This window comes from Anabrus simplex, chromosome 2 (genome assembly GCF_040414725.1).
Source record: "Anabrus simplex isolate iqAnaSimp1 chromosome 2, ASM4041472v1, whole genome shotgun sequence".
In the NCBI taxonomy this organism is placed as follows: domain Eukaryota; kingdom Metazoa; phylum Arthropoda; class Insecta; order Orthoptera; family Tettigoniidae; genus Anabrus; species Anabrus simplex.
The window spans coordinates 1065788584-1065804915 of record NC_090266.1 but is presented as its reverse complement, the minus strand read 5'-3'; positions in this window follow the sequence as shown (position 1 = coordinate 1065804915).

The window sequence follows — 16332 nt, the reverse complement described above, 5'->3', positions numbered from 1 at the left end:
ATCAGGGACAATTTTTACTAAAACCACAAATAAGAAAATAATTAATGAACTTCAAAAACAATTTGTCTTATACACTCTAATACAGAATTAAACAAGAAAAATATTGGTATAACTCTGTGATAGTACATATATCATACCCGCGCACTGTATGTAGAAGTTAGAGACATCATTGTCAGTATTCGATTTATTATTATTATTATTATTTATTATTATCAGTATTTCATTTGTATATTTTGTCAATAATCTTTGTAAGCTGGAAGGTAACCATATATGTAGTATGAGTAATTTGTTTTTCATGAGTGGGAAAACATTGCTATCTTGGACTCTGGTCATTCGTATGACTCACGCGGCCATCCCAGTGTCTGATGAGATGTGTTTGTTGATGTTGTACTAGGAAAGTTCTATGAGTCATGTGATATACCCCAGCGTGTGTTTATGTCATGGGAGCATGAAGAAGTTCATGGCAACCCTGAACGGTGGATCACTCATGATTGGCTGGCAAGGACCAATCCAGACGTATTATGTGAGAGGAAGGGGAATGCTGATGCCTATAAAGGCTGATCAAACGGCGAGAACCACAACTGACACTTGGTACGGACAAGAAGGAGTACTGACACACTGTACGAGAAGGAAGTAGTGCGGACAGACTGTACGAGAAGGAAGTAGTGCTGATATACGGTATTCGAGTGACACGGCTACAATGGAATGGACTTCAAACGTTCGTGGAACGTAGTTTTGTTATGTTCGTGGAAAGTGGCTGATCAACAAATTGCGGAGGGCGTACGCATTAAGTGTTGTAGTACTTGTGGAGGTCTGGCATTATATGTTGGTGAAAGCTATCTCAGACTTTCCATAATTTATGTTGAGGATCGACAGGCGTGTGTTGCTCAAATGTATATATCTTTACAACAAGTGTTAAAATATGTGAACACAGTATTACAAGGTACAGTATCTGTGTGATGTGATAACTGCCGATTATGAGAATCGGCAAGTAGTATTGATACAGAGACAGTGAAGGGTATTTATCTACATATATGTACATTGTTCATCGGACTATATACAAATGGTAGTTTAGTTCTCGCTTTCGTTTTCCCACTGTTTTCATTGTTGTTGTTGTAAATATGGAGTCTTCCAGGAATATTTTATGTGTGTGTGATATGTATAATGTTGTGTGTTGATGAGGTGCTCAGGCACGGATTTTGTTAAGAATATAGTTAGCTATTTTAGAATCAGTGGAGTTATTAATGAACCTAGGTGCAGTTCCTACCTATTTAGTCGTTTTCAGGAGGTTAGGTAAGGCCTGCAGCAGATGCACCAGTACGTAGCATTATGTACACGCCCTGGGATATAAAGTTTATCATGCTCTATCAAAATTCGAGGGATCATTCTGGTGAACTCTGGCGCCCATATTACGGATATTTCGGTTAATTATGTTTATTAATTTTATTAAGTTTTTGAGTAATTTTATTTATATATTTTATTCATGATTTTATTTATTGGTAGTCATCAGATTGTTACAACTCATTTTGCAATAGGCCTATCGGTTCGTTAGTAATTAAAGCCTAAAGTCGAGTATCCGTAACAAAAAATCCCACAGTAAATGTGTGGCCCATGCCAACAGACCATTGCAAAACTACTGCATCAACAAGAAATAACAACAGGAATATGACGATGATGATGATGATGATGACGATGATGAAAATGAAATGGCGTATGGCTTTTAGTGTCAGAAGTGTCCGAGGACAATTTCGGCTCGCCAGATTTGACACCCGTAGGCGACCTGCGCATCGTGATGAGGATGAAATGATTATGAAGACGACACATATACCCAGCCCCCGTGTCAGCGAAATTAACCAATTAAGATTAAAATTAAAATTCCCGACCCTGCCGGGAATCGAACCCGGGACCCCTGTGACCAAAGGCCATCACGCTAACCAGTTAGCCATGGAGCCGGATATGATGATGATGATGATGATGGTGATTATTATTTTATTTTTTTGATTCGTTATGTCCCACTAAGGAGCTCCTGTGAACGTATTTAGCACAACGTTCGTTCTTGACCTCCTAAAATCTCTTCATCCTTTCGCTGTGCTTCTTTTTGAGTTCTTCATTCCATCCTGTAGCTTGTCTTTTAGGTCGATCAGCAAATTTGTGTTTGTTTATGAGACTTCTGATTTGTTTCTGTCTTGCAAAATTTCTTCATTTATACCAATTTCCTGGAGATCTTTGTTTATTTATGTAAGCCAGTTGTGATTTTTTAGAGATACTGCGAGATTTAGGATTTTCTTTGTTAGCCTATTGTTATTCATCCTGATCAGGTGACCATAGAATTTTAATCTTCTTTTTCTAATGGTATCTGTGCTTTTTCTGTTACTTGATACAGTATATTTCCTGTGATTTTCTTTTCATCCAAATACCATTTTGGCATTTAGGTCCTCGAATTTTCCTGAGAATTTTCCTCTCTTCTTTTTCTTCCGCTTAATCTGATTACCATCCAGGATTGGTTTTTCCCTCGGACTCAGCGAGGGATCCCACCTCTACCGCCTCAAGGGCAGTGTCCTGGAGCTTCAGGCTCTGGGTCGGTGATACAGCCGGGGAGAATGACCAGTACCTCGCCCAGGCGGCCTCACCTGCTATGCTGAACAGGGGCCTTGTCGGGGGATGGAAAGATTGGAAGAGATAGACAAGGAAGAGGGAAGGAAGCAGCCGTTGCCTTATGTTACGTACCATCCCGTCATTCGCTTGGAGGAGAAGTGGGAAACCACGGAAAACCACTTCGAGGATGGCTGAGGAGGGAATCGAACCCCCCTCTACTCAGTTGACCTCCCGAGGCCGAGTGGACCCCGTTCCAGCCCTCGTACCACTTCTCAAATTTCGTGGCAGAGCCGGGAATCGAACCCGGACCTCCGGGGGTGGCAGCTAATCACACTAACCACTATACCACAGAGGTGGACCTCTCTTCTTTCTCGATGATTTTTATTTGTGATCTGCCGCCAATTATCCGAATTTCTGATGCATAAAGCGCTTCTGGTTTGACAACTGTGTTGTAGTGTCGTAATTTTGCGTTTTGGGATACAGATTTTTTGTTGTATCTGCTCCAGACAATTTTGTATGCTTTTTGTAATTTTGTAATTCTTTCTCTGTATGCTTGCTGATTTATCCCGTTTGGTTGTATACTTTCGCCTAGGTATTTGAATTTATCTACTTGGGAGGTTTTCCCATTTCTAGTGATTAGAGGATAGTTGTTATATCCTGATTTTGTACCTTCCATATATTTTGTCTTTTCATACGAAATTTGCAGAGCTGTTCTTTGCGCTATTTCATGAAGATTTTCTACGGACTGGTGTGCTTCTTGTTTGTTGTTGGAGAGAATTGCCAAGTCATCTGCAAAGGCGAGGCAATCAAGGTGAATTTTGTTTTTGAGTAGTCTACCAATATTGACCACTTTAATTTCATTTTTCCATTCTCGAACCACTTTTTCCAGAACTAGATTGAATAGTAGTGGTGATAATTCATTGCCTTGGCTGACCCCTGTTGTAATTGTTTTTTTTTGTTTTGTTTTTTTTTGCTAGTGGCTTTACGTCGCACCGACACAGATAGGTCTTATGGCGACGATGGGACGGAGAAGGGCTAGGAGTGGGAAGGAAGCGGCCGTGGCCTTAATTAAGGTACAGCCCCAACATTTGCCTGGTGTGAAAATGGGAAACCACGGAAAACCATCTTCAGGGCTGCCGACAGTGGGGTTCGAACCTACAATCTCCCGAATACTGGATACTGGCCGCACTTAAGCGACTGCAACTATCGAGCTCGGTGTTGTAATTTCGAATGGCGCTGAAATTTCTCCTAAAAATTTAACTTTCGCTGTAGTGCCTGTTAGAGTTTGATTGGTCAATTCCCTTGGTTTTTCTGTCGACTTGAAATTCCTCAAGTATGTTGAATAGTCTTGTCGGTCTATTGAATCATAAGCTTTTTTGATGTCAACAAAGTTAATTATTATTTGTTTTGTTTTACGAATTTGTAAAATAGTTTTTAATTATAAGATTTGTTCTGGGCATGATCTTCCTTTTCGAAACCCTGCCTGATATTCTCCAATGAGGTGGTCGGTTTGTTTTTCTAATGTATTCAGTAGGGCTTTAGAGAAAAATTTGTAGACGACTGATAGTAAGGAAATCCCTCTGTAATTGTTTATATCTGATTTATCCCCTTTCTTGTGGAGTGTGTGAATTAGTGCACATTTCCAGTCTTCTGGAATTTTCTCAGTGAATTCCAGTTTTCACACCAAGCTAACGCTGGGGCTGTACCTTAATTAAGCCCACGTCCACTTCCTTCACACTCTTAGCCCTTTCCTATCCCACCATCGCGACAAGTCCTATCTGTTTTCGGTAGATAGTGGGTTCGAACCCCACTGTCGGCAGCCCTGAAGATAGTTTACTGTGGTTTACCATTTTCACACCAGGCAAATGCTGGAGCTGAACCTTAAGGCCATGGCCGCTTCCTTCCCACTCCTATCCCTTTTCTGTCCCATCGTCGCCAAAAGACCTATCTGTGTCGATGCGACGTAAAAAATGTTTCTGTTGTGGTCTTAACGGCAACCTACGCATGGGACGGTAATTCCCTTTTTCTTTTTTTCTTTTCACAAGTTGCTTTACATCGCACCGACACAGATAGGTCTTATGGCGACGATGGGACAAGAAAGGACTAGGAGTGAGAAGGAAGCGGCCGTGGCCTTAATTAAGGTACAGCCCCAGTATTTGCCTGATGTGAAACTGGGAAACCACGAATAACCATCTTCAGGGCTGTCGACAGTGAGGTTCGAACCCACTATCTCCCGAATACTGGATACTGGCCGCACTTAAGCGACTGCAGCTATCTATCTCGGTGGTAATTCCCTAGTCCGGCTGCTGCTAGTGTCCGACCAATGGTGCGGAATAACACAGAATGTTGCAGGAAGTCCATTACTTGTTCTCGGATGGCAAGCACAGATGTGAAGGGGTTACGATGTACTTGGTGCACAATGCGACGATCCTCCCTTGTGGTGGTCAGAGGTGGTCGACCGGAAACTTGACGACGAGTATGCCTACCCTCATGTTTCCATGCAGTCCAACATCGGGACACTCTCACATCCGAATGTCCCGCAAATCTAAATATTGCACGGTTCGACCACACGGCCAAGTGGAGGCCCACAATGAGGCCCATTTCAAACTCTGGCAGGTGCTAATAACGCTATGTCACACGATTACACGGCATCTCTGTGTCCTTCACAGTGATCACTCAACACAGCAAGCTACAATTATCAACGGTGGCAAGAAAATTTACTGGCTAGGACTGCATTTATGTTGGTGCAGTTGTGGAACTTTAAACTGAAAGGATGTGGTCTGCACCCCTTAGTGGGATGCGATTAAAGGTTTACGCCCTCAGGTATCCAGTAGCGAAGACTTACGTTATCACTGTTTCCTATGTTCCTAGTCAGTGGATTTTTACTCTCAACGAGCTACGTATCCTGCTATGAACGGTGGAGCTGCTACCGTTCATGCTGGCCGTCGTTCCTTTCATACCACTTGGCACCTACCAGCGCACGGTTCTGGACGCGCTATACTTTTAATAGATGCGACTTAGCTGCAGTACCCCAAATAGAGCTGGCATACTCAAGTATCGGTCTGATAGTCGATTTGTAGAGCAGGAGTCGGTTCTCTATAGTTGGCCCATGTTCTGCTCCAATCATCAGCATTGACTTATGGAGAAACACACTTGCCTGCGCTGTGATACAAGGAATATCATCTCCGAACGTTAATTTTCTGGCTAGGGTGACACCTAGACACTTAGGTTTTTTGTCCACCTGATGGGTTGGCCGAAAAAACATCAAGGGCTTTGGTTTGAGAGGGGGAGGGTTTGCATTTAGTGAATAGCGTGGCGCTACTCTTGTCAACATTTATTTTAAAACTCCAATTCTCTAACGAGGTTTCGGGAGTGGAGAGCGCGTCTTGGATGTTATCTTTCATGACATTAGTAGACGCGACCTAGCTGCAGTACCCCAAATAGAGCTGGCATACTCAAGTATAGGTCTGATAGTCGATTTGATTGGTGTCTTTAAAAGTGTGAAGGATCACAATATAAAGATAAAGTTGGAATTCAAGAGGACAAATTGGGGCAAATATTCGTTTATAGGAAGAGGAGTTAGGGATTAGAATAACTTACCGAGGGAGATGCTCGATAAATTTCCAATTTCTTTGAAATCATTTAAGAAAAGACTAGGAAAACAACAGATAGGGAATCTTCCACCTGGGCGACTGCCCTAAATGCAGATCAGTGTTGATTGATTGATTGATTGATTGATTGATTGATTGATTGATTGATTGATTGATTGATTGATTGATTGATTGATTGATTGATTGATTGATTGATTGATTGATTGATTGATTGATTGATTGATTGATTGATTGATTGATCTTAGGCACCTGCTACCAGACAGAGGATATCGCCGTGTCATTCGCGTATAAATGCAACTGCGCATGCGTAGGTTTAGGCATGTTAGACATAAAAAGATTGAAAATCATGGGCCCTGTTTGACACCCGCCTCAATAGGGCGCGGGACCGGCAGTGCCTTGCCAACCCGCACCTAAACATTTTCTGTCCTCTAAGTAACTCGTCAGTAGCTGTAGCCTAAAGATTTTAATTTAAAAATTAGTCCCTGGTGGCAAACCTTATCAAACGGACGCGCAATAACTGAGGAGAGTCTGTTCAAAGGGGGTTATTTTCTCTTAAAGAATCGTATTGCGTCTACATGCATTGCAGTAGTAGAATACTATCGAATGTCATGTGCATTGCAGACCGAAAAGGTGTAATTTCTTGTGTAAACGCACCCCCTCACAACATTATCCGTATTAAAAGGTCCCATATGTTTTGTGAACATCGGTGTGCGTCCGGAATCCCCGAATGAAAGTCGGGAACAAAACTAAACCATTTCCTTCGCATTGTTGGTGGTAGGAAAGATATTCCCATTTAAAAGGGCGTATTTCCTGTAGGATTTTATTGACATATTTAAGGTATGAGAGCTATACTGGACACGGAGGTGTATGTGTAGTGACACCTGTTAGCAGTGAAGTGTATCCGCGGCTGCAAAGACGCGGTAGGACACAATGCAGTCGTAGATTGGATGCGCCTTACTGTGATCACTACACGTTCGTACCTGTGTGATGGTAAAGTAATACCATTGTGTACTAACGGTAAGATAGATGTCTCTGTTGATATTTTGTGGTACGCTAATTTAATGCGTCAGTGGACCGTATGTAACAAAAATGATCCTAGGCAGACACTGTGGAGATGCTGATTGTGATTGATTACAGTAAACTGTGGGTGACATTGTGAAGGAAAGGATTTTGATTGCATTGTAAATGATGTGTGTGATGGTCGACTGTCATGTTCACTTGTTGGTTAGTGTACAACTCATCCCAAATGGTTATATGAATTTAGGTAAATCCATGACGTATTTGTTGTTGTTTTGTTGTGTGGTGTTTCCTCATTCCCATTCTTTCTTTCTTTCTTTCTTCAACTGTTTACCCTCCAGTTTTGGTTTTTCCCTCGAACTCAGCGAGGGATCCCACCCCTACCGCCTCAAAAGCTGTGTCCTGGAACGGTTGGTCGGAGATACAACTGAGAAAGAGGACCATTAACTCGCCCAGGCGGCCTCACCTGCTATGCTGAACAGGGGTCTTTTGGGTGATGGGTAGATTGGAATAGATAGGCAAGGAATAGGGATGGAAGCAGCCGTAGCATTAATCTAGGTACCATCCCGGCATTTGCCTGGTGAAGAAGTAGGAAGCCACAGAAAACCACTTCGAGGATGGCTGAGGTGGGAATCGAGCACCCTCCCCTCCCCCTACTCAGTTGACATCACGAGGGTGAGTGGACCCCCTTCCGGTCCCCGTACCACTTTTCAATTTTCGTCGCAGAGCCGGCAATCGAACCCGGGCCTCCGGGAGTGGCAGCTAATAACACTAACTACTACGCCACAGAGGCGGACCTTGGTATTTCAGCCAGATAAACATGTCTGAAACTTTAAAAAGACGGATCCCACAGATCACCAAACAAAACCGGCGGTGGACATTTGTCCCGCAAGAGTTATTTTACATGCCGGTAAGCCTGTTGATACGGGGCCAGCGTATTTAAGCACCTTCAAATACCACCGGACGGAGGTGGGATTGAACCCACCAACGTGTGCTTAGGTGGCCAGTGCTTGTACTGCCTGAGCCACTCAGCCGATTTACCTACACGTAGTTCCGAAGTCTGGGTATAAGTTAGAATAGGTTGTAAGACTGCTGGTTAGGCGTTTTGCTTGTTATACAGCATCCATGGTGCAAACAAACGAAAATAGTTTCTACCAAACATTCCGTTCTCCCCTCATTACCTATAATGCAGTTAACCAGTTCCTAGCAGAATGAGCTTTCGTCCCCTCCGCCCCTCACTCTCTACTTCTCACGGTCACCTCCCACCACGCCCTCTCAGTCCTGTCTAGCCAGAAAGTGGGTCTACACTGGCTATGCTGAAGTGTTGAGGTCAGACTGTGTCCATGTTGCCACTACACTACTAGATTCGGCGTGCAGATCGTGGGCCCGCTGTGTCGCCTTTGTTGCAGACTGACTGCCAAACCTACTCTTTTCTTTGTCTTTGTAGCGAGTCAAACAGTTCATAATTCTTTCGTTGCATATTCCCAGAAATTTGAAATGTTACATTCCTCGAAATCATTTCGGACGTGGGCAGTTACTTTAGATTTGCTGTACTACGTTTTTCATCTGAAAAGCCGTTTAGTTCTTTCGGGTGATCATTCAGCATTTTCAACATGTCATTGATGGAACACCTCAAATAGGTACTAGTTTGGAATCATACATACATACATACATACATACATACATACATACGCCTTCATTATAGACTGTTACGCCTTTCATCGTTCAGTCTGCAATTAACTAAATGCCTTCATAATACTCCATTTTCAATTAGCTCTTTGGAAGGGACGTAATGAATGTTACACGGGCCCGCCTGCAAAAATTAAAATTCGGGCCCCCTCAAATAAAATGTGAAACATGAATAAATATATTCAATAAATATAGGCTGTATATATATATATATATGAGATTATATAGGCTATGTATTGAATAGACGGACCGCTTAAATACAATATTTAAGTTTATTCTTAAATATTCGCTGCTTGATTGTATAGTCAATACGGGTTTTCAACAAAAATGAAGCTGTTAAAGCTTGTTACTTGTAACCTATGAATAAAACCAAACTCCATGGCGCAACAGCCCCGAAAGGCCATGGCCTACCAAGCGACTGCAAACGTATGAATAACGAATACAGATTCAATCACAGCAGGAAGAAGTAATGCAATATATTGTCAATGTATTTAAACAAAGGGATTATTCATTATTGTAAGATTTCAATGAAAAATATTTAACGGGTCTTATAATTGCATGGGAGCTTAGAGTTGATGCCGTCTTGGTCGGAACATCCAAATGTCGTCATCATCTCATCAATAACATCACAGGGAAATGAAATTAAAATTACCAATCTCCATTCCCTGACAGGCTCACAGGACGTGTGTGCTTGGGACGATCGGTCCCCGATAAGCCTTCCTAAAAATAATCTGAACCCATGCTCCACACGTGTGAATAAATCGTGCACTCAAATGCTATTACTTAGGAAATGCATAGAATAATATATTTCATCACGCGCCCACGCGATTACGTGAAGCCCAATGGCAGTGTTTACTTGACTCACCTAATTTATCAAGTCGTAAACTAAAATCAACCAAAATGAGATATTATTTTAATATAATATGTATATTAAACTTCCGTGGCTCAGGCGGCAGCGTGTCGGCCTCTCACCGCTGGGTTCCGTGGTTCAAATCCCGGTCATTCCATGTGAGACTTGTGCTGAACAAAGCGGAGGTGGGACAGGATTTTCTCCGGGTACTCCGGTTTTCCCTGTCATCTTTCATTCCAGCAGCACTCTCCAATATCATTTCATTTCATCTGGCAGTCATTAATCATTGTACCAAAGGAGTGCAACAGGCCTTGGCAGGCGGCACAATTCCTATCCTCGTCGCAAGATAGGGGGCTCCATTCATTCCATCCCTGACCCGGTCAATGACTGTAAAACAGGTTTCCATATATATATGTATATGTAACTTCTAATTTATGAATAAGATAACCCGAATCCCCCCAGCTTTCACTCCGGACCGATGTAAAGATAATATCGTCCGAGAATTCATTCCTTTTCTTTACATATAATAATAATAATAATAATAATAATAATAATAATAATAATAATAATAATAATAATAATAATAATAATAATAATAATAAAGGTAAGGTTTTATTCTGCACGAAGGCAGGTCCGAACCTCCGCAGAGGTGTGCCTGAGCCGAAGTTTACGTACGGTAGGATGGCCAGTTCCTTTCCGCTCCTCCATTCCCTTACCCCCCCCCCCCTCCACAATAGCACGTGGCAACCCATCCAAATCTTGACCACTCCCAATGTTCCTTAACTTCGGAGATCTCCCCGTATCCGGTGTTTCAACACGTCTGCGGCCGTTGGAATAATAATAATAATAATAATAATAATAATAATAATAATAATAATAATAATAATAATAATAATAATGTTACGTCCCAATAACTACTTTTAAGGGACCTAATCACGCTGAGAAATGTGGCGAACCCGACATTGTCAAATGCACGTTGTAATTTGTAACATGATACCAATACTTGCGAAATGTATCGATACAGGTATCGCCGTGTATGGTAGTGTTTGTGGATTTTCGAGACGCCAATAGGCCGAAATTTCATCCCGCAGGACTTATTTTACGTGCCTGTAAATCTATCGAGACGGGCGTATTTGAGCACCTTCAAATACAACCGGTCTGAGCTGGGATCGACCCCACCAACTCGGACTTATGAAGTAATATTTATTCACTTGTTATTATTATTATTATTATTATTATTATTATTATTATTATTATTATTATTATTATTTATGTGGTTACCCTCCAGGGTAGGTTTTTCCCTCGGACTCGGCAGGGGATCCCACCTCTACCGCCTCAAGGGCAGTGTCCTGGAGCTTCAGACTCTAATTTTTTTTTTTTTTTTGCTATTTGTTCTACGTCGCGCCGACACAGATAGTTCTTATGGCGACGATGGGATAGGAAAGGCCTAGGAAGTGGAAGGAAGCGGCCGTGGCCTTAATTAAGGTACAGCCCCCGGCATTTTCCTGGTGTGAAAATGGGAAACCACAGAAAACCATCTTCAGGGCTGCCGACAGTGGGGCTCGAACCCACGATCTCCGGATTACTGGATACTGGCCGCACTTAAGCGACTGCAGCTATCGAGCTCGGTGCTTCAGACTCTGAGTCGGGGAATACAACTGGGGAGGATGACCAGTACCTCACCCAGGCGGCCTCACCTGCTATGCTGAACAGGGGCCTTGCGGGGCTGGGAGGATTGGAAGGCATAGACAAGGAAGAGGGAAGGAAGCGGCCGTGGCCTTAAGTTAGGTACAATCCCGGCATTTGCCTGGAGGAGAATTGGGAAACCACGGAAAACCATATCCAGGATGGCTGAAGTGGGACTCTAACCCATCTCTACTCACAATCTGTTGACCTCCCGAGGCTGAGTGGACCCCGTTCTAGCCCTCGTACCTTTTTTCAAATTCGTGGCAGAGCCGGGAATCGAACCCGGGCGTCCAGGGATGGCAGTTAATCACACTAACCACTACACCACAGAGGCGGACCGTTACTTCACTTAACATGTTTAAATGTCAGGTTTCGTGACATATTTTAGTTTTTCAAAATTAGAATTATTGGAAACCAAACGAACAGAATATGCACAAATATTTTAAAAATGACATTTACAGTATTACCAACAATATAATTTTAGGTGAATTACAGTGTTGAAATCTTCTTTAACCAGTAGGTGTGATTAGTTCAGTGGCTTAGCTACCCGGAAGGCGGAGGTATGAGTCCCGGTTAATCCTGGGTTGAGATTTTCATCTCCAAAATCGCGTGGCGTCAGGAAGGACATCCGACCATGAACTCCCGGCCAAAACCAAAATAGACCTAGGTCGCTACAGCGACCCTAGAAGTGACTGGGATAAGCTGAAGAAAGTTAAGTTAATTAATCTTCCTTAACCACTACAGGAATACACAATAGTGAATCCATCCCTTCAGTGTCAGGATGGACGTCTGGCGGTAAATTTGGTCCAAACCCACATGTAGCTCCGACCGCCACGTAACTGGGAACAAGGCCAGGGAAAAGAAGGAAAAGAGAATTATAATCTTCCTTCCTTCCTTCCTTCCTTCCTTCCTTCCTTCCTTCCTTCCTTCCTTCCTTCCTTCCTTCCTTTAATCGAAAGAAAATGACACTGCACTTTCACATAAATACTGCAATGGCCTATTGCTTAATCTATCATGACCGAGCTCGATAGCTGCAGTCGCTTAAATGCGGCCAGTATCCAGTATTCGGGAGATAGTAGGTTCGAACCCCACTGTCGGCAGCCCTGAAAATGGTTTTCCGTGGTTTCCCATTTTCACACCAGGCAAATGCTGGGGCTGTACCTTAATTAAGGCCACGGCCACTTCCTTCCCACTCCTAGCCCTTCCCTGTCCCATCGTCGCCATAAGACCTATCTGTGTCGGTGCGACGTAAAGCAACTAGCAAAAAAAAAAAAAAAAAAATCTATCATGACAGTTTGAAGATACTGATTTGTAATCAAATAGAATTTTCCTCAGCCGTTAATAATAATAATGGCTTCGGGAGATAGTAGGTTCGAACCCCACTGTCGGCAGCCCTGAAGATGGTTTTCCGTGGTTTCCCATTTTCACACCAGGCAAATGCTGGGGCTGAACCTTAATTAAGGCCACGGCCTCTTCCTTCCCACTCCTAGCCCTTTCCTGTCCCATCATCGCCATAAGACATATCTGTGTCGGTGCGACGTAAAGCCACTAGCACACACACACACACACCACACACACACACACACACACACACAGAGAGAGAGAGAGAGAGAGAGAGAGAGAGAGAGAGAGAGAATAATAATGGCGAATGGCCTCCGGAGAGGCCTGGTGCAGGTCGTTTTCTAGTAGATGGCCTATTAGGCGACCTGCATGTCCGTGAAGATGAGGGCCCTACCTAGGATGATTTCTAATGTTGAATACGCCACACATACCCAGCCCCCGAGCCATCGGAATTAACCAATTAAGGTTAAAATCGAACTCGGGACACTCTGAACTGAATGCTAGTAATCTGACCATTCAGCCAACGAGTCGGACTCCTCAGCCGTTACAAGACGCTGATAATGCGAAATCGAACGCTGTTTTGCTAACATAATCCTAGTACTTAGGTATAGAATAAGTCGGTCCTCCGGGCTAGCGAGTCCAGGTGTAGTACACGTAACGTCACGTAACGTTGTACACTAAAAGGCAAATATCGCCGCCTTATTCTCTAATCCTTTTTTTTTCTTTTTTTCTTTTTTTTTTCAATGGCTCATTACTTCTGCCAACTTGACTTGTTACATATTAAAGTCACGAGACGTTACCATAAACAAACTAATCTTAGTGTAAGTTTTTTTTTTTTCTTTTTTTTTTTTTCTGCAAGTTGCTTAACGTCGCACTGACACTGACACAGATGGCGACGATGGTACAGGAAGGGGCTAGGAGTGGGAAGCAAGCGGCCGTGGCCTTAATTAAGGTACAGCCCCAGCATTTGCCTCGTGTGAAAATGGGAAACCACGGAAAACCATCTTCAGGGCTGCCGACAGTGGGGTTCGAACCCACTATCTTCCGAATACTGGACACTGGCCGCACTTAAGCGACTGCAGCTATCGAGCTTGGTAGTTTAAGTTTTTTTTTTTTTTTTGCTAGTTGCTTTACATCGCACCGACACAGATAGGTCTTATGGCGACGATGGGACAGGAAAGGGCTAGGAGTGGGAAAGAAGCGGCCGTGGCCCTAATTAAGGTACAGCCCCAGCATTCGCCTGGTGTGGAAATGGGAAACCACGGAAAACCATCTTCAGGGCTGCCGATAGTGGAGTTCGAACCTACTATCTCCCGAATACTGGATACTGGCCCCACTTAAGCGACTGCAGCTATCGAGCTCGGTAGGTTTAAGTATCAATAATGGAGGTTCGCTTACTCAAGTATATGATAATAAATGATCAATCACAATTAAGTCGGTTTTCAAGCTTAATGAGGAATTAAGGAAGTACCCACTCTCTCTCATCCTCACTCAATTTAATGTTATATATTTCTGCCTTTATTTTGGTATACACATTACTAAAACCGTATTCATCGGTGTTTGCCCTGTGTAAATAATTCAGCTCTCTTCTTGAAATTTGCTAATAATTGTCGGATTTAAGAGAAACCACGCTGTAATAATACACACACAGCAAATATATTGCATGTACATATGGCGTAAGTCAAGAAGAACACACAAAGGCTAACTCTGCAAACAGTACCGAAGTCGTGACAAGACAATGTTAGGTTAGGTTGATAACGAAATTTCCTTCCATTTGAACTGAACTGATCTTTATAGGAGAGGTAATGTTGCTTTCCTTTTCGGAGTAGTTCTTGTACATTTTCCTTGCTTCTTAGACACCCTAATCGAACTAATCGAGTTCTATACGTAAGTAATGGACGAAATAAGAGCGTAATTATTACAATGCTGCGTTCGTCATTTTACACCAACTGCGTTATTAAATGCATTATTCGAACATGCACAATTCTACTTACCTGATATTACCCAGACAGATTTACTATCCCACAAGAAAAGAAAAAAAAATGCTTTAATTATACCCGCAAATGTAACCCTAGTGATTTTAATGTTAATAATAATAATAATTGTACCAGGAGGTACACTTCAACGCCACGCATTCAAATCTACCGCCTAAATGAACTCATCTATTGGTAAAAACAGTGAAACTGAAACTACACCAACTTGGAACTTTAATCAGAAGAGGTCACCACTAAAACATGATGTAATTTTGTGATTGTACTGTTTCATAACCTGAGTGAATTTTCACTTGTTTTGTTTGACATTCATCAAGAAGTTTGGACATTCTTCCACAGAGGACACCGCTAAAAACTATGTTCATGCACCCTGGTGTGAGGTATAAGAAGTTATAATTCAAAGAAGTTTTGTATTCATAAGTTTTTTTTTCGATTATGTTCATTTATTTTTGGGTTGGCAATATTTCCTTTTTATTTCCGCCAGTTTTGAATCTAGCCAATCACAAAATTTCTGTAATTAATTTTCAACCTAGCACAGTCTTCTTCTTCTTCTTCTTCTTCCTCTTCTTCTTCTTCTTCTTCGATTTTGAGTGTAACTTTTAAATTGACCAATAAAATTGTGAGGGTGTGGTTGGTTTATTCGTGAAAAATCTCGAACCTTCCCCGAGGGTTTATAAACTGCGGCTTTGCACGTCTCTTGGCCACTTGATCGTCATCTTATTGAGTGTATGTATCAAAGCAGGAGGCGAGCAGCCCCTTCCATCGGTCAGCAGTACATCTACAAGGTAATGGCCACATAAGATATGTCTTTATTGCTACCTCCGCAGTTTAACCCGAGGGAAAGGCTCGAATCTTTAACTATGTAACCAACTTTTCTAAAATGTAAACCTTCTTTCGGCTAATGTAAACACTTAGTAAACTCTTTAACTGTAAATCATGGATAGAGAGCGAATTACCCTCTCGAGCTCCCCTTCATCTTGGTTTGAGGTGACTACGTTTATAACTGTTTTTCATTCTGTAATGTAGTAAATTTCTTTCTATACGAGTCACCTCTGTAGTTTGGGAATAGCCCCTGTTTCATCGCCCTAGTGCCCTTTAGGTTTTAATTGTTCACATCTAGGAGTGCAAGTTTTGCTCCATTCATTTTGTGTTCGGGACATTTATTTAACCGTTGTTCTTTTTCCATGAAGGCCCAGTAGGTCGGATATTAAATACCCCTGTATTATCATTTTCCAATTGTAAGTTGTGCCTTGAGAGGCCAGAAATTGTAAGTTGATGCTGCCTTGACTAGGCGTGGAAAACTGAGAGCCTGTTTGCTCTTTTTCAAAGTTTTTGTAAGATTAATGAATGCCTCCTGAAGGCTAGATGTTGAAATTTTGGAAGCAAGTGCTCTTTGAAGTAGGGGATTTCGGCCCCTCACTAAATAATCTTCCTTTGTAAAATTGTAAAACTAGGGGCTTGAAGCCCAGGAGTTGTAAAAACCACTAATCTTGGACTTTCCTACTCTTGCTTCAAGATTGATTTTGTACCTGATATGTTGTTAAGTTTGTTT